The sequence below is a fragment of the Octopus sinensis genome, linkage group LG6 (genome assembly GCF_006345805.1).
Source record: "Octopus sinensis linkage group LG6, ASM634580v1, whole genome shotgun sequence".
Classification (NCBI taxonomy): domain Eukaryota; kingdom Metazoa; phylum Mollusca; class Cephalopoda; order Octopoda; family Octopodidae; genus Octopus; species Octopus sinensis.
The window spans coordinates 10,655,618-10,682,319 of NC_043002.1; the positions used below are offsets into that span (position 1 = coordinate 10,655,618).

General features: G+C 38.1%; 1 protein-coding gene across 3 annotated transcripts in view; it reads right to left on the reverse strand.

Annotated features, from left to right (window-relative positions):
• LOC115213422 (FMRFamide receptor-like) overlaps window positions 1-26,702 on the reverse strand; it is a 252,318-nt gene that overhangs the window by 151,697 nt on the left and 73,919 nt on the right. The window contains exon 1 of one of the 3 annotated variants that reach the window (XM_036503640.1): window positions 11,191-11,285. The exons of the other annotated variants lie outside the window; for them this stretch is intronic. The gene's annotated coding sequence lies outside the window, so the exon portion shown is untranslated. Of the gene's footprint in view, window positions 1-11,190; window positions 11,286-26,702 lie in introns of those variants that run through there. 3 annotated transcript variants of the gene reach the window in all.

The following is a 26,702-nucleotide window of genomic DNA, read 5'->3' on the forward strand; positions in this document are numbered from 1 at the left end:
GGGTGCATCTAACATAGGAGTGCATCTGATGCGAATGTGCTTCTTATTCGCCCGCAAATATTATATTCTTACTCACACATACTCACACACACACATATATACATACATGCTCAATCACGCACACCCAGACACGCCCATGTATACACTCACGTTCGACCATGTACACACTCATGCTCACGCACACTCCGATTCCTATCAATCTCTTCATGAACTCACACTCCAGTCTTACAAACACGCCCATAATCACAATTTTCATTCAGACGCTTAGCTTCATTAACACCTAACCTATGTACACATACTCTATCACACCTGCACACATACAGTTTTCTTATGTGCACTCACACACACACAAACACATTCATAGTTTGTACACGCGCATAAAAATACAGTTACACACACAGCTAACACAAACGAAAGTAAAACGTATAAAATGGCTGAACAGAGGAATGTAATACACAACTCACATGTGCACAGACACCCAGTTACACACGTACACATGCTCACATCCATATGCGAAAGTACGGACATATTTAGAGAGGTAGGTACGTTCACAAATACAGACACACACACACACTCAGGCATATATAAATCATCTGATCTTGTTAAATCTCTTTCAGCTACTTGGCGTTTTTCAAATTTTCTCCAGAATATTTTGAAATTATGCCGTTCTAATATAGTTTCACGTGCTGAATACGAAAATCGTAATTAATTTTTTTCTTTTTTCTTCTGGGTTGGGGGTGGGGTTCTGTTTTTTCTAGAAATTAAGATTAAAGAAGTTACAAGCAATTATAATTATGTAATTTTAACCAACATATCGTTGATTGGTACTATCAGTTGTCATGGAAATCAACACAGGAAACAAAGACGAAACCTTTAGGCAGTCAATCGACTTGCTAGTAATAACAGCCGAATCTTCCTTAAACTACTCCATGACTAAAAAAGCAGAAAACACTCGCTCTCTTTACTCTCTTTTACTTGTTTCAGTCATTTGATTGTGGCCATGCTGGAGCACCGCCTTTAGTCGAGCAAATCGACTCCAGTACTTATTGTTTGGAAGCCTAGTACTTATTCTATCGGTCCCTTTTGCCGAACCGCTAAGTTACGGGGACGTAAACACGCCACCATCTGTTATGAAGCGATGTTGGGGGGACAAACACAAGCACACAAACATATACAGACACATACATACATAGTAACATACATACATACATACATACATACATACATACATACATACATACATATATTTAAAAGTATAGGCCAATCGAATGCATCTGTGGAAATTAATACCATGCAAACAGAAGAATTTGACTGATTGCATATATATGCAGATATCTATTTGCCTTGAATAATACTATGGTGGTATTTATTGGTCTTCAGTGTTGCTACTATGTTGTTAATTGTGAGATATATGTATTGTTTGATTAGTAATGATGTTGTTAGTATAGCATTATTGACTTTTTGTAAAGTAACACAAATTAATATAATGAACTATTTACTATATATGTCTGCATTAAGTATGATTATATATGTTGTAATTTCTTAATATTGGTTGATGAACTGTAACATTCAATATAGAACATTATTATGTTTATTGATATATATTGATTTATATTATTTATATTAGTATGTATGTGTATATGTATATATATATAAGGATATGAGTATATATGCACTCATATTTATATTTATATGTAAATGATTTTTGGGTATGTACTCATACCTACATTAGAATCTCCGAAGAGGCCGTAAGATAATTTTGTTAATGTCTCATTTATACCTGCAATATATGGCTAATATAGGTTAAATGAGACATACCTATCTGTATGGCCGAAACAGCTGTCAGTTATAATGTATATGTATTTTTATATCTTGTTATATTTATTTAGTTATATCTCATTATATTGATTGTAATTATTGTACTGTATTAATGCCTAATCTTAATGCTTTTGTGTAGTGTTTTAATAATGTATATGATTCGGTATTATCTGATAGTTGATGAATGATTTAGATATATTTCTCCATTTTCTCATTTTGTATTATATATATATATATATTTAAATAACGAGGGAGGTAAATTGAATCTTAATTTAATTAATATCAATTTAAAACCAGTAGCCTAGCATACAAAAATCTGAAAAATCAGAGACGTAGGTGATCTACTTCTAGCATATGGCTGTCCACATAGTGGTTTTTAGCCCTTTAAACACACAACACACACACACACACACGCATATATATATATATATATATATATATATATATATATATAATATATATATATATATATAGATATATATATATATAGATATAGATATAGATATAGATATATATATACTTATCTACATATATACGACGGGCTCCTTTCAGTTTCCGTCTACCAAATCCACTCACAAGGCTTTGGTTGGCCCGAGGCTATAGTAGAAGACACTTGCCGAAGGTGCCACGCAGTGGGAGTGAACCCAGAACCATGTGATTGGTAAGCAAGCTACTTACCACATATCCACTTCTTCTACACATTATATGACAGTATTGGTCTTGTAATTCACAATTAGAGCGCCATTGTATTGCAATACTTTCTAGAGTCACGCTAAATATGTAACCATAAATACAGATTACATACAAGCTCTACGCACGTGATTGTTATTAACACATACGAAGCATTGGTGCTCTAATTTTTGAATGTAAAACCAAAACCTCCAATTGCATTATATAATGTGTCGCCCTCTCTTTTTTATGACGTAGTTTAAAGGAGATTTGACTGCCGTATGTAGCTGGTCGAGAAACTACGTATAGTTATCTTCGTTGTCATTGCTGGTTTTCCATGACAAGACACAGTTCTGGTTGGCAACGTGTTAACAATGGACCTCTTTGATTGGTTAAGAGGACATAACTTTAAAAAATATTCTGATGAAAATTTGAAAATACTTGAAGTAGCTGGAAGAAATTTAACAACTTCAGAAAATCACATATGCAGATATGAACGTATACGCGCACACGCACACCTTTTGCAATCATGCACAAAAATATATATGAACAAAATATATTTCTTTACTGCTCACAAGGGGCTAAACATAGAGGGTCAAACAAGGACAGACAAACGGATTAAGTCGATTATATCGACCCCAGTGCGAAACTGGAACTTTATTTATCGACCCCGAAAGGATGAAAGGCAAAGTCGACCTCGGAGGAATTTGAACTCAGAACGTAACGACAGACGAAATACTGCTAAGCATTTCGCCCGGCGTGCTAACGACTCTGCCAGCTCGCCGCCTGATATATGAACAAAATAATGACACTCGATGAAAGGAACTAAAACAGAAAAGGAAAGAAAATAAGAAACGAAGAAATACAGAAAGAAAGAAAGACAGACAGAAAGAAAGAAAGAAGGAAAGAAAGAAAGAAAGACAGACAGACAGAAAGAAAGAAAGATAGAAGGAAAGAAAGAAAGATTGAAAGAAAGAAAGTAAAAGGGAAAAATATAATAGAATAACTCGGGTAACCAGTATGTTCTATAATCTGCATTTAATTCAGAGAAATGCTTCAAAGAAAGGCATGATTAACAATAATTGATTATTTATTATTATTATTATTATTATTATTATTATTATTATTATTATTATTATTATCATTATTATTATTATTATTATTATTATTATTATTATTATTATCATTATATTATTATTATTATTATTATTATTATTATCATTATTATTATTATTATTATTATTATATATTATTATTATCATTATTATTATTATTATTAGTATTATTATGATTATTATTATCATTATTATTATTATTATTATTATTATCATTATTATTATTATTATTATTTATTATCATTATTATTATTATTATTATTATTATTATTATTATTATTAATTATTATTATTATTATTATTATTATTATTATTATTATTATTATTATTAATTATTATTATTATTATTATCATTATTATTATATTATTATTATTATTATTATTATTATCATTATTATTATTATTATTAATTATTATTATTATTATTATTATTATTATTATTATTATTATAATTATTATTATTATTATTATTATTATTATTATTATTATTATTATTATCATTATTATATTATTATTATTATTATTATTGAGAACTCTGTTCGTGGATCTCAAAGAGGAACAACGTGTGTTCCTGAGCTGTAAGTTTTTGTGTAATTTTTACAGATAATATTTTTGTATCAGAAATTTTTTTACGATATTTCTGGGACCACCACGACTGGGCTCTTGCTGAGCTGAGCAGTTAGGCGCTAGTTATTTTTTCCCTTTTTGGGGCGAATTTTCAATTTAAAAGCACCGCTTTTTCGTTTTGCGAGTTTAAAATTAGCAAAAAAATGTCCTTGGAGAAGAGTGTCAGTTTTTCGTTTCATTTTTACTTCCTCCCACCACCACCACCACCTTTGCTGTCGGAAGACAGCCAAAAAATTTTTTTAATTTCTTGTCCCCATCCATTCCGCGCCTTAAAAGGCAAAGAGAGGGACGACCTAAGTCTTGCTAGCACGTGCAATGCCGAACAACGCTGAGGAAAGGAAGAAAAGAAACGCGAGAAAGAAGAGGAAAGGAGCAAGGGAATTCAGCCAATGGACGCTGCTAGCGTCGCAACACCTGTGAATCCAAGACCCCTTCCCACTACCACCATTAACGCTAACACATTGAACACCCAACAACAACAACAATATAGTGGAGGCGCAATGGCCCAGTCGTTAGGGCAGCGAACTCGCGGTCGTAAGAACGCGGTTTCGATTTCCAGACCGGGCATTGTGAGTGTTTATTGAGCAAAAACACCTAAGCTCTACGAGGCTCAGGCAGAGAGGGGTGGTGAACACCGCTGTACTCTTTCACCACAATTTTCTCTCACTCTTTCTTCCTACTTCTGCCACAAAGCAGAGGAACCATGGTGTAACGCCAACTATGGTGTGGTAAACTTTCAGACCGTAGTCTAGATTGCGAATCCTCTGTACCCCAGGATGGTTCAGCTCTCCACCCGTTAAAAGCCACCGTTTACGCAATGAGTATAACAACGTAGCTTTCGCGCCCGTGCAACCGCCTGTCTATCGTGTGTGGTGGGTGGATCTTCAAGTTGCTACACGCATTTTTAGTAGCTTAGAGTAGGCTCGAATTAGAGATTATTCTTTGTGGCTAATGGCATGAGTCCTGATTAGAAGTAGAAGAAGAAGACAACAACAATAACAACAACAACAACCCAATGCATTGAATAGCCGAGGTTTTGTTTCAATAGCAAAATCAAGCAATGAATTTATCAACGTTTCTGTAGATTCTCTCAAAGACTACAGAAACATTTTAAAAAGTAAAAAAAAGCGAAAGATTTGTTTCGATAAACACAACACCAGATATTATAGAGAAAACAAACTAACGTACCATAGTGTAAAAAAACTATACCACCTAAAAGTAAACGTATAAAACTTCCACAAAGAAGCAGTTGAAAAATGCATGCAACCATTTGGAAAGACGTAACTTATCTGGCGAGGGTAAGAAATATGGCACAATTGAAGTTAGACTTGCTGCAGAAGACGTAATAGAACAGCACTCAACGTCCCAGCTGAGAAACAGTGAACATGTCCTAGTTCTAACATACTTGGGACGGCGTGTTGCCGAGATAAAAATTCTGGAGATACCACCAGAAATGAACGCTTGCTGGATTGTCACAGCCATCCTTCTTGACTTGGAAGATAAAACAGAGTAAAACAGAGTAAAAAAATAAACTGGACAGATCAAGAATTGCAAATAATTATCCAAATAAGCCAAGACGTTTTGGAGAAAATTCTAACCAACTCAATCTTCCAGGTGGCACTCTGCTGAACGTCTTAGTTGAGGTCAGAAGGCCAAGATGCTATCTATGCGGAAAGAATAGCCACCTGAAAACCTTCTTCCCACAACTAAAACAGGTGGGTATTATCCCCTTGATACAAGCACCACCCACACCACAACAACTGAAGCAACCCCAACTACAGAAGGAACGCCAAAAACGCCACCAACAACTACACGAAAGGCAACAGCGCCAGCAACAGCAGAGGCGCTGACCACAACCACCACCACCACCACCACAGCGCCTACAAAAACAACAACAACATAGCTATTGCCAGAAGAACAGAAAAAACATCAGAAAATTTCGACCCACTGGAACTACCCTTTCGCGACTCACCACTCAGGCATGTCGTGCGGAGAGGCCGACAGAATTGAATGGACAAAAGTCATACGTAAAAGACTAAGAAATGGGCACAATAGTACAGCAACAAATAAAAAAGCCAAAAAAAAAAAATCAAAACCACCCGAAAACAACAGCAATACACCATCATCCACGCTTCCATCACCTTCACCAATACCACCAATATCAACACCGCAGACAGCCAACAGTACTGGGCACAAAAGGGTCAACACAAAAACTAAAACAAAAATAGCAAAAAACCCCCAAAACTCACCGTCATAAACACATACAACACAAACTTACTATTATACATAAAGAAAAAAAAACATCAAAATGACTAACTTTGTTTCTCCCTCTGATAACACACGGCCACCGCGCTTGCAGATACTTCGAACACCGCAAAATACATACAGAAACTGACTTTTAAGATTATGTTGAGTGTTTGTTGTTGCGTGTTAGACGGATATGGCTTTTAACTGAAGTGATAGTGAAGATCGCCCCACCGCCCTCCTTGAGTAATGCAGGGGAGGTATTTCCCTCGCCCTGTCTGGTGTTTCTGTTGAAAGAACCTGTGTGGTGGGCAAGGGTAACACGTCTATTCTCAAATCAGACACATTCCGCTTCGCTCAGCCGCCCCTCAACTTTTGAATTTTCACGTAGAATATAGAATGAGGGTCCCATGCAATGAACTTGGTAAAAATAAGTGACAATGGAGGGAAAGGATTAAGAGTGGGTAGAATTAATCTAAGCATACACGCGTATGCTATGTAACCACAGTTGAGAGTGCGCACTTGTATGTTATGGCCACTTGCATTTTATGATCTTTTATTTGTTGTTTCCTGAATTGTTCTTGTTCGAGGTTCTCTTGTATCGGGGGTGAAAAGCTGAATTCTCCATGTATACTATATGTAGTTACAATCTCGCTCGCTTTGAGCTCGTCCAATTTCTATGAACTTCACACCCACCTCTGGTTTATGTAACTTGACTTTGTAACGTCACCTTTATCATATATCGTCACACAAGCGGTATACCACCGTCTTCCGTGCAGTTGTTGCTAAAACATCGACTGGGATGGCAATGTATGCACTTCACTCAATCACCTCCACAAGCTGTTTCACCTGTGCTAGACAAAGCACTTTCAATTCGGAGTATTTGGTGATTTTTTAAAACCTTTTTACTCACAACATTCATATCATTTGGTATGGCTACTTCTTAAGGCAGCTGGAAATCCTATGCAAGATTGATGTCTTGCAAAGAGCAGCCTTATTGGGCACAGCGCACATCTTAAGGAAAGTATTATGTGTCTGAGGTCCTTGTTGTGACTTGACAGATGACTAAAGGTTCCGGTGTATTTTTACCCACACTGTGTTACGAAAGAATAATGATGATGATGACGATGATTTCAAATTTTGGCACAAGGCCAGCAATTTCGAGGAGCGGGTGAAGTCCTTTGCTTTAATCCCAGTGTTCAACTGGTATCTATTTTATCGACTCAAATGGGTGGGAGGCCAAGTCGACTCCGCTGGCATTTGAACGCAGAACGTGTAAACGGACGAAATAATAACAATAACAATAATAATAATAATAATAATAATAATAATAATAATAAAATAATAATAATAATAATAATAATAATAATAATAATAGTAATAGTAATAATAATAATAATACCAGCAGATGACAACGTGTCTCTAAAAGAAATGGAGAAACTTTCAAAATACAAAGACCTGGAAATAGAGGTAACCAGAATGTGGAATATAAAAACAGAAACAATGCCTATCATAGTAGGTGCATTAGGCATGATAAAAAAATATTCAGACAAATACATAACAAAAACACCAGGACTTACAAACACATATAACATACAGAAAATTGCACTACTAGGCACTGCACACATCCTACGCAGAACACTTTCCATACAGTAACCATCAGAGCATCACAACAAATCACAGCACATACCTAAGGCACACAGAGCTGTGCTCGGTAGTGAAGTGAAAGCACGCTATAAAAATAAAACTACTGAATAATAATAATAATAATAATAATAATAATAATAATAATAATAATAATAATAATAATAATACTGGCTTACCATTTATACAAGACAAGATTGTCTCAACTGGTACATCATGCGTATTGAGAAGAGCATTGTCGTTGTGATTTTTCTTTTCCTTTTTCTCCTTTATTTTATTTTTTTTACTTTTTGTATAAATTTTTTTTTCCTTTTCTCTCTGACCTTTCCCTTTTTTCTCTATCACATCACTTTGTAACTGAACAATCTAGTCTGTTTTATTTTAATGGCCTACCAATGTGTATAGTGCATTTCTTTGTCTATGTCAGGAAGGCACTCGGCAGGAAAAGGAAACAGAATTCAAAGAAGATGATAATGGCAATAATAATGATGCCAATTTGTGTAAATACACCTACAATTTAGGTGTATTTCAAAAATCGGCATTATTTGGAACTGCCCGCATATTGCGTAAAGTACTGTCTGTCTGAGGTCCTTGCTTTGATTTGACAGACAGTACAAACCCCGGTGGACACAATATCTTAATCAACAACATCACAATATTGGATAGTGTGTGACGTCTTAAATGATGATGATAATAATAATAATAATAATAATAATAATAATAATATAATAATAATAATATAATAATAATATAATAATAATATAATAATAATAATAATAATAATAATAACAATAACAATAATAATAATAATAACAATAACAATAATAATAATAATAATAACAATAATAATAATAATAATAATAATAATAATAATAATAATAATAATAGTAATAATAATAATAATAATAATAATAATAATAATCACTGCGTCTGTCATCATAGAGATGGGAATGTTAAGAGAAACGAAAGACCGTAGGAACAATGAACCATTCTCGAAAAGAAGAAAAGAAAGCGGAAGGATTTAAGTAAGATCCAGGAAATATGGAGAAGAAATATAAGGCTTAATTAAAGTGAACAGAAGTGAAGGAATAAGACAAACCACTTGGTGGAGAGGGGTAATTCTAGGTAAATCGGTTGCGTTAGACTCAAAAGATCAAAGAGAATAATGTTAAGATCAAAAAGATTTGAGGAAAGATGCTAATAGATAACTAAAAAGAACAAAGGAAATTAGAAAGAAAATAAATCATCTTTTCTATTATAGACACAAGGCCCGAAGTTGTTGGTGAAGAAGTCTGCTGGACTGCATCACATCAGACCTAGTGACCGACTGGTGGTTATTTTATCGATTCCGAAAGGATAGAAGACAGAGTCAGCCTCGACGTGCTAATGATTGTACACCGCCTTATTATGAAGAATAACAACAACAACAACAACAACAACAGTAGTAGTAATAATAATAATGATAATAATAATAATCCTTTCTAGTATAGGCACAAGGCCTGAAATATTTGTGGGAGAAGATGAGTCGATTACAATCGACCTAATTTTATCGACCCCGAAAGGATGAAAGGCAAAGTCGACCTAGGCGGAATTTGAACTCAGAACGTAGCGACCCGCGAAATACCTATTTCTTTACTACCCACAAGGGGCTAAAAACAGAGAGGACAAACAAGGACAGACAAACGGATTAAGTCGATTATATCGACTCCAGTACGAAACTGGTACTTAATTTATTGACCCTGAAAGGATGAAAGGCAAAGTCGACCTCGGCAGAATTTGAACTCAGAACGTGGCGGCAGATGAAATACCTATTTCTATACTACCCACAAGGGGTTAAAGACAGACAGGACAAACAAGGACAGACAAACGGATTAAGTCGATTATATCGACCCCAGTGCGTAACTGGTACTTATTTAATCGACCCGGAAAGGATGAAAGGCAGAGTCGACCTCGGCAGAATTTGAACTCCGAACGTAGCGGCAGACGAAATACCGCTAAGCATTTCGACGACAGAGATGTGGGCCTCCAGATACACGAAGGTCTGGAGGGATAATCGAGGAACCCCACCGTCCGAGATTTCCTTGAAAGCCTAGGAGCAAGGGCCCTCTCTAATCCCTTCTCTCCGACTCACAGGTCTACACTTAGAGAGGTACCATCCACTCTTGCCATTTTCGCAACTTTCAGTAATAATAATGACTTCAAATTTTGGCACAAGGTCTGCCAGTTCGCAGGAAATGGGTAAGTTGATTACAGTGACCACAACGTTTAACTGGTACTTATTTTATTGATCCCAAAGTGTTGAAAGGCAATGTCGACCTCGGCCGGATTTGAACTTCAGACCGTAACGACGGAAGAAAGTGTGCTAAGCAGAATTTTTGCCAATAATAACTTCAACAACAACTACAACAATAATAATAATAATAATCCTTTTTACTGGAAGCACAAGTCCTCAAATTTGGGGGAAGGGATTAATTCGATTACATCGACCCCAGTCTGTAACTGGTATTTATTTTATCAACTCCGAAAAGATAAAAAGCAAATTTGATCTCGGCGGGATTTGAACTCAGAACGTAGTGACAGACGAAATAATGCCAAGCATTTCACTCGGCGTGCTAAACGATTTTACCAGCTTGCTGCCTTATTACTAATAATTTAAATTTTTTTTATGCGCCCTTTTCAAGCCCAGCCAGGTTCATGGGCCCGGTTTTCCGGTTTCTGTGGCGTATGTGTTTTCTCCTAGCTGAACGGGACGCCAGTCCATCGCAGCGTTATTCAAAAAACAAGATGAGAGAGTGAGAGAAAGTTGGGGCTAAAGAGTACAACGGGGGTCGCCACCACCCCTTGGTAGAGCATCGTGTAGCTTTTAGGTGTTTTCGTTCAATAAACACACACAACACCTGGTATGGGAATCGAAATCGCGATCCTCCGACCGCGAGTCCACTGCCCTAACCACCGAGCCATTGCGCCTCCACATTATTAATAATAACGTCAACATTATCAACAACAACGACAATAACAATAACATCAACAACAACAACAACAACAACAAGAATAATGATAATAATAATGGAACATTTATCTGTGGAGTTAGCAAATCGATTTTGTTTGCTATTATGAATTTGTTCGCTGATGTTCATCGACAAATAGGAACGTCAGTGGTGGCGATGGTCGCGGCTGTGGTTGGGATAGGCGGTGTCTGGGGAGCTCACGGAATGTTAATAGGGTATGCCGGAGGAGATAGCATGACAAGGGGTATTATCTGCAATTATAGATATGATGCATTACATGGAGATAAGGATTATATGATTATGTACAGTATTCCATTCACCATATTATAGAAAACGAGAGAAAAGAAAATCTCACTGCATATACACACATATATACATACATACATACATATATATGTATATATATATATATATATATATATATATATATATATATATATAATATATATATATATATATATATTCATATATATATATATATATATATTCGTATATACATACATATATATATACATATATGTGTGTGTGTGTGAGAGTATATATATATATATATATATATATATATATATACATATATGTGTGTGTGTGTGAGTATATATATATATATATATATATATATACATATATGTGTGTGTGGTGTGTGTGTGTGTGTGAGTATATATATATATATACACGCAATAATGTTTGTTTTTATGTTAAGTTATAAGGAAAATAATTTTCCGTTAAACTGAAGGATTACTCAATACGCTTTGTGGAGTAGAAATTGAGTACTTGTTAACGAGAATAGAATTGACAGTGACTTCGAAGCTTCGGCTTGCTAATCCATCACTGGACTATCCGATGGTTGATCAGTAGGCCCAAAATACCATTTTCAGAAAAGATACTTATTAATTTCAAAGTATAAACATTTAATCTTCCTCAAAATAGGATCTTTTGATTTCATTTCATTGTTGGAGCGCTCCAGCCACTCCTGGAAAGGCCTCATGGCACTCTTCCATAGCTAACTTTTTCATAAACCTCCATAATATCATCCTCTTCCAAACGACTGTCCTCTGAGGTTCTCCTTCAGCTTGGAAAACCGAAAATCTCGGAGAGCAAGGTCTTGACTGTAGGGAGGGCGAGAGACAATTTTGAAACCCATTTCCTTCAAGTAGTTAGGTACCAAGAGCGTGGAGGCGCAATGGCCCAGTGGTTAGGGCAGCGGACTCGCGGTCATAGGATCGCGGTTTCGATTCCCAGACCGGGCGTTGTGAGTGTTTATTGAGCGAAAACACCTAAAGCTCCACGAGGCTCCGGCAGGGGATGGTGGTGATCCCTGCTGTACTCTTTCACCACAACTTTCTCTCACTCTTACTTTCTGTTTCTGTTGTACCTGTATTTCAAAGGGCCAGCTTTGTCACGCTCTGTGTCACGCTGAATATCTCCGAGAACTACGTTAAGGGTGCACGTGTCTGTGGAGTGCTCAGCCACTTACACGTTAATTTCACGAGCAGGCTGTTCCGTTGATTCGGATCAACCGGAACCCTCATCGTCGTAACCGACGGAGTGCTTCCAAAAGTTACCAAGATGAAATTGAGACAAGAAGTGTTTAGTGGTGTGTGTTTAAAGTGATGTTAAAGACGTCTCGTTCAGTCTTGAATAAAAATTTAGCAGGTCAGCTTATTAGAAGTATAGGAGCACTCCGTCGGTTGCGACGATGAGGGTCCCAGCTGATACGATCAACGGAAAAGCTTGCTCGTGATATTAACGTGCAAGTGGCTGAGCACTCAACAGACACGTGCACCCTTAACGTAGTTTTCGGGGATATTCAGCGTGACACAGAGAGTGACAAGGCTGGCCCTTTGAAATACAGGTACAAGAGAAACAGGAAGAAAGAGCGAGAGAAAGTTGTGGTGAAAGAGTACAGCAGGGTTCACCACCATCCCCTGCCGGAGCCTCGTGGAGCTTTAGGTGTTTTCGCTCAATAAACACTCACAATGCCCGGTCTGGGGATCGAAACCGCGATCCTCCGACCGCGAGTCCGCTGCCCTAACCACTGGGCCATTGCGCCTCCACCCTTATTTGATGTATACAAATGATAAACTAAAGTTACAATAGTCTAGAACAGCTATAATTGCATCTCCTAAAAATGTCTCAAGCCATTTGGAACGGAACACGTATATATCCTAATAGATATATTTACGGAAGCACTTGACTGCATCCCGTCATATGACTTTAACTATGCCGGGGCTCTACCTTGTAAGGTCAGTCGAACAAATCGCCCCTGGTACGTATATATATTCGCCAAGATAGATCGCTAGCCACTAAAACTTTTTCTATTTTCTCTCCCTGTTTATTTCTGTGTGCCTTTCTGGCGAAGAGCGTAGGCTCGAATCATAAAAGACTTTCTCACTTCCCGAGCGTTAAACTAATACATCTGTTTGTTGTTTACACACCCGTCTTTTGCTCTTTTGTAAATTCTCACTATATATATATATATATATATATATATATATATATAATATATATATATATATAATATATTTTTCGTTGTGCTTATTGTCCTGTATCTCTCTTTTTTTGCTTGTCTTGTTCCTTGGTTTGTGTCTATGTTTTTCGTCTCTCTATGTGTTCGACGTCTTTTTGGTGTCCTGTACACATATATGCGTGTATATGTACATGTAGAGGTAGGTACGTACATATATGTTTATATATATATGCATGTGTTCTATTTTATTAACATATATATATATTATATATACATATATATATACATATATATATATATATATATATATATATTATATATATATATATATATATATATATATGTATGTATATCTATATTTGTATGTATATACTTACTTGGGAATGGATGCGTGGCGTTCAATTAAATAAACGAACTATATATATATATATAAAGTTAATCCAAACAAGAAAACAAAAAAGACAACAACGCAAAGAGGTGGAACAATTAAGGTATTATTAGGCGCTCAGGAAAAAAGGGAAGAAGAAGGGTATGACGTTTCGAGCGGAGCTCTTCGTCGGAAACATAAGAGAAAGAAAGATCCCGAGGTGGGAGGACAGAGGGAAAAAAAAACGTGAGTGGTCTTCACGAGGTAAACATATATATATATATATATATATATATATATATATATATATATGTAAACATATATATATATATATGTATGTATATATATATGGCTACACGACGTCACCAACGGTGCAGGTAACAAACACACGAGAGCTAGACACAACACGTGGAGAGTAATCACAGGAAAAAAGAGTGAAATACGTAAACAACGTGAAAAAATGGAAAACAGGACAAGTTAACACTGTTACCACTTCATCAGTTTTCGGCTGTCTATATGAGGAGTAGAAAGACAGTGGACAACTTATTCTTTGTAAGCCTAGTACTTATTATGTCGGTCTCTTTGGCCGCACCGCTAGGTACGGGGAGGTAAACACACCAGTATCGGTTGTCAAGTGGTGTTGTGTGTGTGTGTGTGGAAGGTAACCAACACAGACACACAAACACACACACACATATATATTTATATACATAAGACGGACTTCTTTAAGTTTCCTTCTACCAAATTCACTCACAAGGCTTTGGCCGCCTGGAGGCCATAGTAGAAGACACTTGTCACGCAGTGGAACTGAACCCAGAACCATGTGGTTGGTAGGCAAGCTACCTACCAAACAGCCACTCCTGCGCCTATGCACAACCACTCCTATACACACACAACACACACACACATATATATTTATATACATAAGACGGGCTTCTTTAAGTTTCCTTCTACCAAATTCACTCACAAGGCTTTGGCCGCCTGGAGGCCATAGTAGAAGACACTTGTCACGCAGTGGAACTGAACCCAGAACCATGTGGTTGGTAGGCAAGCTACCTACCAAACAGCCACTCCTGCGCCTATGCACAACCACTCCTATACACACACACACACACACACACCCTTTGATACTTTGATGGGTTCGGCCAGCATTGGCCCAGGCCATGTCTAACTTAATAGCACCACCTGGTGTAGTCGTTCAAATCAGGATCCAGACGCCATGGCTGACTTAATTAGAGGGTCATTGTTTACGAAGGCATATCTGGGTTTAAGAGTTTACGAGATTTACCCGGAATTTCTTGGAGGAATTTGTCCAATCACTTGTTGAACTTTACGGGGTCTGTTTTTGTTTTAATGTGTTTTGCTGTAATACGAAAGAGAACGGGGCCAATAGAGGTTAAACAATTGGGCTGTATTGTTGCTATGAGATGCGAGTGTGAATTATGTTGTTAGCCCAAGCCTTACGTGTACCTTAAAGGTGATGCCAAAATCATTTGAGAACTGCTGATGGAATATTTTCCACGTCATGCAGATGATATAACGCGCACGGCGACGTTGAAGAGAATAAATCTTGCGAATTTCTAGTCAACCCCAATAGCTAAGGCTTGTCATACCTTCTATCTTTTTTTGTAATTGACTTTTGGACTGCTTCAACTTGCAACTACACACAAACACACACACATACACACGCGCGCGCGCACACACACCATGTATATATACATTACCAGTCACGTTTAGTGATACTTATAGCTCTTATTGGAGGCGCAATGGCCCAGTGGTTAGGGCAGCGGACTCGCGGACGGAGGATCGCGGCTTCGATTCCCAGACCGGGCATTGTGTGTGTTTATTGAGCGAAAACACCTAAAGCTCCACGAGGCTGCACAGGGGGTAGTGGCGACCCCTGTTGTACTCTTTCGCCCCAACTTTCTCTCACTCTCTCTTCCTGTTTCTTGAGTAACGCTGCGATGGACTGGCGTCGCGTCCAGCTGGGGGGAGCACATATGCCATAGAAACCGGGAAACCGGGCCCATGAGCCTGGCTAGGCTTGAAAAGGGCGCATAAATAAATAAAAGTAGCTCTTATTGGTGAAACATTGCTACCTGCTGCCTATATTAATTTTGTGCGCGCGCGTGTGTGAGTGTGTGTATGTGTGTGTGTGTGTTTGTGTGTGTGTGTGTGTCTGTGTACATAAGTATACGTTCGTGAGTGTATGTATTCGGGTTTGTGATGTCTTCTATCCTACTTACAGTCTCAATAATATTGTTTTGTTTATGCATGTATATATTTTATCTGTTCTGTCTTTTACTTGTTTTAGTCATTACACTGAGGCCATGCTGTGGCACTGCCTTGAAGAATTTCTATTATAGTCGAATCAATCAACCCCAGTACTTATATTTTTAAGCCTGGTACTAATTCTATCAGTCTCTTTTGCTGAAGTACCAAATTACGGGAGCGTAGTGGAGGACAAACACAGACACAAAGACACACCTATACACACATACATACATATATATATATATATATATATATATATATATATATATATATTATATATATATATATATATATATATATATGAAAAAACAAGTGACGATAGAAAATGCTAAAATAATTTTATAAAGAACATTTCAGTACCGGTTTCAGTCATTTGAGACCTTTTCAACTGTAACGATTAAATAATTAAATTTAGAAAGATTAAAAGAAAAGTTTTTTTAAAAGAATATTTGTATAGTGTTCAAATATAAGTGGCATTTTCCTTGTTTCTGCCTTTCTCTGTCTCTCTTGCCACTTATATTTGAACACTATACAAATATTCCTTTAAAAAAATTTTCTTTTAATTTTTCTAAATTTAATTATTTAATCGTTACAGTTGAAAAGGTCTCAAAATGACTGAAACCGGTACTGAAATGTTCTTTATAAAATTATTTTAGCATTTTCTATCTTGACTTGTTTTTTCATATATATCAACTCGTGTGTTCCTTTTCATCCTTATACACACACATATATATATATATATATATATATATATATATATGTGTGTGTGTGTGTGTGTGTGTGTGTGTGTGTGTGTGTGTGTGTGTGTGTGTTTGTGTAGGTGTGTGTATGTATGTGTGTGTGTATTAACTTTTTGAGTGAGTTATAAACAGAAGCTGCACGACAGCGTGAAGTATATTTACCCGCCTAAATGTAGCTAACCCTTAGGGGGGCGATGCTACTGTAGCTTGTAGCCCCAGGAAGACATCTCCTCCAGCTGGCTATTGACACATTATCTGTGCCCTATCAGTATTTGCAAAGGGAAGTCATCGTTCAGATAGTGTATCAAAAGCCAGCTGGAGGAGATGTCTTCCAGGGGCTACAAGCTACAGTAGCATCGACCTTTAAGGGTTAGCTAATTGTAGGTGGCAAATATTCCTCACGATATATATATATATATAACGTTAATTTAAATATCGATCTTATCAAGTGGCCAGCATGGGAATAAAAAACCTACAAAGGTAATAATTATTATTAAAATAATAATTTAGGGTATCTAAGATATACCACCTCGCTGATGAATATGGTACTTACGTTGAGGCACCATATATATATATATATACACCGTAGGCTTCTTTCAGTTTCTATCTAATGAATCTACTCATAGGGCTTTGGTCTGCCATGGGTTATAGTAGAGACACTTGCCTAAACAGTAATGCGATGAGACAGAACCCGGAACCATGTGGTTGGAAAGCAAATTTCTTACCGCACAGCCACACATACGTCTATATATTTGCGTTTTAGGCAATGCAAATCAATGTATCAGCTTACCTCATTTTATGTCCATGCGTAAATTAGTGATAAATAGATAAATACAGATTGATGGCATAAATACCGAACGAAAATAACTTCGTGAATCGATAGGATCGAACTGAAAAACCGTAGCAGTTGTACATCATTTTTCTGCAACCAATAAAAATACGAAATGCGCATTATGTACGTGTGTGAGTTGGTTGATGTGTGCGTGTGTACTTGTAATTTGCATTGCTGTTTGTTTATAAACGCATATCATTTGTACAATCGCTCACTCGTCAATATACGAAGAGCTCCATATCAGCGTGCGCGTGCATAATTCTTGTCAGTGCGTTTTTCTGTGTGCAAGATCGTATTTATGTATGTCTTAGATTGTTTACATAAAAGCAAGGAAGAAATCGATTTCGATCCAATTCGATTAACGTTTAGGACAAAAATATTTTTCTCCAAGATATCTGATATTGATTTTGTTAGCAAAGGAAACTATATGTTTATTTGTTTTTTTACTTATTTTTTTAATTATTTATTTTGCTTCAGTTGCTCGGGTATGATTACCTGAGCAACTACATGAACGGGTGTTAATGTAGGGGTGTACGGCTGGGTGGTCGTGGGTGGAGATAGAAACTGCAGTTTATTTTGGAGGCTGTGACATGATAGTAATGCTCGCGTTTGTTGATGCAGCTTTTTTTCATTATTACTGCAAGATAAGAGTTCAGTTAGTGTGAGTGCATGCATGTAAGTGTGAGAAAATTTAAACACATACATATATGTGTGATGGGGGTACATGGGCGAGTGGTTAGAGTAGCGGACTCGCGGTCGAGGAATTGTGGATTCGAATCACAGAACGGGCGATGTGTGTGTTTATGAGCGAAACACCTAAGCTCCACGCGGCTCCGGCAGAAGGTAATGGCGAATTTCTGCTGACTCTTTCGCCACAACTTTCTCTCACTCTTTCCTCCTGCATCTTGCAGCTCACCTGCGACGGACTGGCATACCGCCCAGGTGGGGAATCTATACGGGAAACCGGCCCTTCTGAGCCAGGTATGGCTCGAGAAGGACCCAACAATAACTGCACACACACACACACACGTGTGTGTGTGTGTGTGTGTGTGTATATGCGTGTGTGCAATCATACATGTACGCATAAATATATGTGTTATACTTTTAATGATCAAAAAGTTACAAAAGTATTTCATGGGTCGAGTGCTTCGTTCATGCCATTTATTAAGTAGTACGTATGAAAATCTCGGTCTCTGATATTCATTTTTAACTGTCTGTCCATTAAAAGCAATTAAAACGATAATATATTCATGTATTTGAAATCTGGGAACCCTATATGCGTGTGTGAATGAGTGTGGGTCTATATAACATAATCCTTTCTACTGAAGGCACAAGGCCTTGAAATTTCGGTACTAGTCTGTTACATCAACTCCAGTGTCTCACTGGTACTTCATTTGTCGACCCCGGAAAGATGAAAGGCAAAGTCGACCTCGGCGGAATTTGAACTCAGAATGTAACGACGGGCGAAATACCTATTTCTTTACTACCCACAAAGGGCTAAACACAGCGAGGACAAACAAGGACAGACAAACGGATTAAGTCGATTATATCGACCTCAGAGCGTAACTAGTACTTATTTATCGACCCCGAAAGGATGAAAGTCAAAGTCGACCTCGGCGGAATTTGAACTCAGAAGACATAGCGGCAGACGAAATACCTATTTTTTTAGTACTCACAAGGGGCTAAACACCGAGGGGACAAACAAGGACAGACAAAGGGATTAAGTCGATTACATCGACTCCAGTGCGTAACTAGTACTTAATTTATCGACCCCGAAAGGATGAAAGGTAAAGTCGACCTCGGCGGAATTTGAACTCGGAACGTAATGACAGACGAAATACCGCTAACAATTCTGCAGCTCGCCGCCTTATAATAACCTTTGTTTTTCTGTCGAGATACAATGGTTTCCAATTTTGGCACAGGACTTGAATTCCAGTTTTACGGGCGGGGAAAAATCCATGAAATTGATACCAGTGCGTAGAATGTACTTTTTTTATCGACTCCGAAAGGATGAAACGTAAAGTTGATCTCGGCAGAATTTGAACTCATAACGTAAAGACAGACGAAATGCTGCAAAGCATTTCGCCCGGCTTGCTAACGATTCCACCAGCTCGCTCCCTTATATCATGTTATAACAAAACAACTTAACATTAAACTGGAAACATATTCAGTACCTATAGTAGATTACTTATTTACTACACTTTTATAGGAAGAATGATGATGACTCACAGTCAACACTCTATATGTAAATGTGTATATTGTATATGTGTGTGTGTGTATGCTTGCCGTTGTACCTGTGTTTCTACACCACTATTTGACAACCGATTTTGGTTTGTTTACATCCCCGTGCATAAGTTATTTGGCAAAAGAGACCATTAGAATAAGTACCGGGCCTCAAGAGATAAGGACTTGGATTAATCTGTTAAACTAAAATCAGTCAAGGCGGTGCCACAGTATGGCCGCAGACAAATACTTGAGACAAGTAAAAGATAAAAGGCAACCCCTTGGACAGTAATGCTGCCAGTTGGAAACCTGGTCATCGTATCGTGTTACTAAGGAAAGTCAGTCAGTCCTGCAGCATGAAACTGCCAGCAAAGGTTAAACAAAAGCGAAGATTTGAACTCAATGTTTGAAATTTACAAAATTAAATATCCCATTGCAAACCATTTATTCACATGGGGTTGTTATTTGTTCCTTCTCGATCCATGCCTTGCTCGTAAGGGTCGATTTTCCGGTTTTCCGGTTTCATTGGCGTATAGGTTTCCAACAAGGACAGGATGCCATTCCATCTCAGGTGAGCTGCTAAATGCAGGAGGAAAGAGTGAGAAAAATTTGTGGTGAAAGAGTCAGCAGAAATTCGACATTACTTTCTGCCGCAGCCGCGTGGAGCTTAGGTGCTCCGCTCATATACACAGATTTGGCCCAGTCTGTGATTCGGATCCGCGATGCCTCGACCGCGATTCCACTGCTCTAACCATTCTGCCATATGCCTCCACAATTCACATGGTAGTTATTTATAATTAGTACGGCAGTGAGCAGGCAGAGACGTTAGCACGCCGGGCGAAATGCTTACCATTATTTCGTCTGGCGTTACGTTCTCAGTTCAGATTCCGCCGAGGTCGACTTTGCCTTTCATCCTTTCGGGGTCGACTAAATAAGTACCAGTTACGCACTGGGGGCGATATAATCGACTTAATCCGTTTGTCTGTCCTTGTTTATCCTCTCTGTATTTAGCCCCTTGTGGGTAGTAAAGAAATTAGTATTTCATCTGCCGCTACGTTCTGAGTTCAAATTCCGCCGAGGCCGACTTTGACCTTCATCCTTTCGGGGGCGATAAATTAAGTACCAGTTGCGTACTGGAGTCGATCTAATTGACTGACTCCCTCTCCAGAAAAAACTTCGGGCTTTGTGTCTAGAGTAGAAAAGATTATTTATTTATTATTATGTTTAGAAGGCGGCGAGCTGGCAGAAACGTTAGCACGCCGGGCGAACTCGTAGCGGAATTTCGTCTGCCGTTACGTTCTGAGTTCAAATCCAGCCGAGGTCGACTTTGCCTTTCATCCTGTCGGGGTCGATTAAATATGTACCAGTTACGCACTGGGGTCGATATAATCGACTTAATCCGTTTGTCTGTCCTTGTTTGTCCTCTCTGTGTTTTTGCCCCTTGTGGGTAGTAAAGAAATGTGTATTTTGTCTGTCTTTACATTCTGAGTTCAAATTCTACCGAGGTCGACTTTGCTTTTAATCCCTTTGGGGTCGATAAATTAAGTACAAGTTGCATACTGGAGTCCATCTAATCAATTGGCCCCTCACCAAATGTTCCGGGCCTTGTGTCTAGAGTAGAAAAGTTATTTACAATTAGTCGAACCTGGACCGCACAGGTCGAAACCAATAGCGTATTGCGAACCGTGATCATTCGGACTACAATAGAATACAATATTAACTCAAATACGGCACACGTCTATTAACTAGTCAGCGTACCAATCACGTTATTTGGGGGTTTCTTGATCTTAATGATTGATAAAGTTGAGTGAATAAGTACACAAATAACTACAAATAAATACTGAAGAAAAAAACCCATACACAGCAAAAAGTAAATCATGCTATTAATATAATCTTTAAATCGATTTAGAACAGTGATTTATGTAGCTACAGACGAGAGGTCTAAGGATTAGGCTGCAAACAAGTGTATTTTTACTATATCTTTCCTCGTGTAGTTAATTTCCCAAACTTATCTAACATTTCGATCAACAAACATAACATTAAGTTGATTGATATTTTTGAACTGAGACTCGCAACTAGCCATGTTGAAAGGTAGTTGGACGGCCTAACAAGCAGATACAATCCGCAACGTATTGCTTCCTATTGAAGTGACCTGCTGCACTGACTATTAATAGTTATGTTGGTTTTAGCTAACATAACAGTAAGACGCACGCAATGCATGCCAGGACTTTCATTAATGTATATTACTGATTTCACATTCTGCCGTATGCGAAATGGCGAAATCATTAACTTGAAGATCAATGGGTTACACGTGACGTGCATCTCTACGTCAATAGTTCTTGATATGAAGAAGTGGAGTTAAAGTTGTGTTCGAGATGTTTCCACTGATTCTTTCGAATTATGAGTAAAATTAACCCCCAATGTCACGGGGGGTAATTTTACTGCTAGTCACCTGCGCAATGTGACTATTTCGAAGGAGATAATGATAAAAAATTAGGTAAATACTCTTACTCTTTTACTGGTTTCAGTCATGTGACTGTGGCCATGCTGGAGCACCGCCTCTTGTCGAGCAAATCGACGCCAGGACTTATTCTTTGTAGGCCTAGTACTTATTCTATCGGTTTCTTTTGCCGAAACGCTAATTTACGGGGACGTAAACACACCAGCATCGGTTGTCAAGCGATGTTGGGGGGGGGGGTGCAAACACACACACACACACACACACACACACATATATATATATATATATATTATATATATATATATATATATATATACGTATATATACATATATACGACGGGATCATTTCAGTTTCCGCCTACCAAATCCACTCAGAAGGCTTTAGCCGGCCCGAGGCTATAGTAGAAGACACTTGGCCAAGGTGCCACGCAATGGGACTGAACCCGGAACCATGTGGTTCTTAAGCTACTTACTACACAGCCACTCCTAAAAGTTTTTATTTTTATTAAACATAACTAGTCAGGGAACATTTTTTTTATACCACTTCGTATGATGAGAATTTGCTGGTATCTTACTTAAAAAATATCCGACAATATGTTAAATTGATAAAGGCGGCGAGCTGGCAAAACCGTTAGCACGCCGGGCGAAATGCTTAGCGGTATTTCGTCTGTCGTTACGTTCTGAGTTCAATTTCCGCCGGGGTCGACTTTGCCTTTCATCCTCTCGGGGTCGATAAATAAAGTACCAGTTACGCACTGGGGTCGATGTAATCGACTTAATACCTATGTCTGTCCTTGTTTGTCCCCTCTGTGTGTAGCCCCTTGTGGGTAATAAAGAAATAGGTATTTCGTCTGCCGCTACGTTCTGAGTTCAAATTCCGCCGAGGTCGACTTTGCCTTTCATCCTTTCGGGGTCGATTAAATAAGTACCAGTTACACACTAGGGTCGATATAATCGACTTAATCTCTTTGTCTGTCCTTGTTTGTCCCCTCTATGTTTAGCCCCCTGTGGACAATAAAGAAATAAATATGTCAAATTCATATTGCAGTAAAGATTTCTGCAAACTTTGTCAGTTTTCTACAAAAAAGGGTTTCGTTTTCTAATCTTTAACAAAACGGTATAGGGATAGGTGTGTATTAAAGAAGTTGAATTAGCAACCAAGTGGTTTAGTGTTCAATTCTGTTGTACAGTAGCTGAAGCAAGTGCTTTTACAATAGCCTTAGGTTAATTAAGACATTGTGAATAAAAAATACCAGATGAAAACTGTCTAGAAGTTCGTGAAATATCTATGTGTGTGTGTATGTATGCGAGTCAACACCATTATATGTGTGTGTGTGTGTGTTTTTGCCGGATGATTGGCTATTAAAAAGTCATCAAGGATAAACTTTTCCAATTTGAGCAGGACACATGCGCACACTGCAGAACCAAACCCTATCAGATTGGCGGGGGATTCCCTTTTAGATCAAGACTAATTTGTTGCAAATGTTTTTATTTGTAATTGTCGGGGATTCTTTACTCTTTGACTCCGATGTTGAACAGTCAAATCTGTGGCTTTTGAGAAGGTTTCGCTTACGCTGCACTCTTCCTGCTTTTGTCACAGAGGTACAGGTAATTCAACCCTATGTCTCGATTGGATCATGAACGCCTTGTCATTCAAGTGTGTCGATTCATTTGTGCACACTGTTAACTGGAGAATATCTTCCATAAAGTGAACTTCGTTCATACCTATTTCTTTACTACCCACATGGGGCTAAAGATAGAGAGGACAAACAAGGACAGACAAACGGATTAAGTCGATTATATCGACTCCAGTGCGTAACTGCTACTTATTTAATCGACCCCGAAAGGATGAACGGCAAAGTCGATCTTAGCGGAATTTGAACTCAGAACGTAGCGGCAGACGAAATACTGCTAAGCATTTCGCCCGGCCTGCTAACGATTCTGTCAGCTCGCCGCCTTAAACTTCGTTCATACCACTCTGCAGTTACTATAAACTTTTTCACCAGCACAAGTATTTCTTGGTTAACTATCTGAGCAGCCTGTGAAGGTTCGTGGCTTCGCGATTAGAATATTCGATCGCATGGTCGCGATTTCGATTCTTGGCGCTGCGTTTTATCCTTAAGCAAGACACTTTATTTCACGTTGCTCTCGTGACTTCTGCTGTCGAAAATGAGTTGTACCTGTATTTGAAAACACTCAGCCTTGTTGCACTTTGTGCTATGCTTAATCTGTCTCAAATCTGCGTTCCGGGTACACGTGTCTGTGGAGTGCTCAGCTACATGCATTTAAATTTGTCGGGTATTTTTTAAGTAAGAGGCCAGAAAATTCTTATCATACAAAGTGGTATTGAAAAAAGTTCCCTGATTAGTTATGTTGGATCTTTTCGGTTTGAACGGCAGTTTTTAACATGATTTCTAGGTAACTAAAAAATTTTAAATTTCGTATACTGGTAGAATGTGTTTATAAAACATCTTTTTCTCTTGGCTTTATTGAGAACATTCTATTGTTTGTAAGATATTTGTTGTTTTTTCTTCAATTTCTGCAATTTCTACCAATCAATGACGTCCATTGAGGTAAAAAAACATACTGTGCCGTATGAATATGTCCCTCGTTTACGAAACAGTTTGGGTTTATTTACATTTGTGAAGAAAAAAAGATACCCTTCCCCCCCACTCCTAACCCTAAAACAGAATGAAATGCAATAGATCGATATTAGGGTCATAATTATGGGTGACAATTTCATACGACACTGCTAGAAAAAACTGCCGTTCAAACCGAAAAGATCAGTTATGTTTAGTAAAAAAATAACTTATTTACCTAATTTTTAACATCAATGATCAACGCTAGCAGGCTGTTCCGTCGATCAAATCAACTGGAACGCTTAACGACATAGCCGACAGATTCGCCAGTATATTTGAGCATCCAACATGATCTCGTTTCCTTTAGTCCACTTTAGTGTGCTGCCAGCGTTTGAAATATATCGGATTCACTGCAGGTCAAAATGCTTCGAAACACCGACGGCGGTAGTTTCGCTAGGCAATAATTAAATACTGCTAATGACGTATTTTCATCAAGTTGTATTAGCAGGAGCATACCCGAACTTGCGGCCACTTACAAAGATGAATTAGCCGTTGGCGGGACTTTCGCAAGGCAATCATTAAATACTGCTAATCACCTACTTTCATCAAGTTGTATTAGCAGGAGCATACCTGAACTTGAGGCCACTTACATGGATGAATTAGCCGTTGTTATGTTGTGTAAGAGGATAAGAGATGGAATATTGGACATCTTCGAAAACAAAGATCAAAGAAATATACTTTTCTACTATAGGCACAAGGCTCGAAATTTTTAGGGAGGGGACCAGTCGATTAGATCGATCCCAGTACGCAACATATATATTTCTTTACTACCCACAAGGGGCTAAACATAGTGGGACAAACAAGGACAGACAAAGGGATTAAGTCAATTACATCGACCCAGTATGCAACATATACTTAATTTATCGACCCCGAAATGATGAAAGGCAAATTGGACCTCGGGGAAATTTGAACTCAGAACATAAAGACAGACGAAGTACCGCTAACGTTTCTTATTTCTTTATTGTCCACAAGGGACTAAACATAGAGGGGACAAACAAGGACAGACAAGGATCAAGGAAACATCAGCAAATAAATGGACTTATTTGAGTACGGACTGGCAGTCAAAAGGCCCTGTGCGTCTGAGTGCATAAATGTGTGTGTGTGTGTGTGTGTGTGTATGTGTATACGGCGAGCTGGCAGAAACGTTAGCACGCCGGGCGAAATGCGTAGCCGTATTTCGTCTGCCGTTACGTTCTGGGTTCAAATTCCGCCGAGGTCGACTTTGCCTTTCATCCTTTCGGGGTCGATTAAATAAGTACCAGTTACGCACTCGAGTCGATTTAATCGACTTAATCCGTTTGTCTGTCCTTGTTTGTCCCCTCTGTGTTTAGCCCCTTGTGGGTAGTAAAGAAATATATATATGTGTGTGTGTGCGCGCGACGTGTGTGTATGTGTGTATACGGCGAGCTTCCACAAAGTTTCTGCCTACCAAATTGAGTAACAAGTTACTTGTCGGTTAAAGCAGAAAAGTAGAAATACTTGCCTAAGACGCAGAGCAACTAAGCCGAACCCGAAGCCACGTAGATATAAAGCTGCTTAACCACACAACTATTGCAGTTGTAACATATATTCTT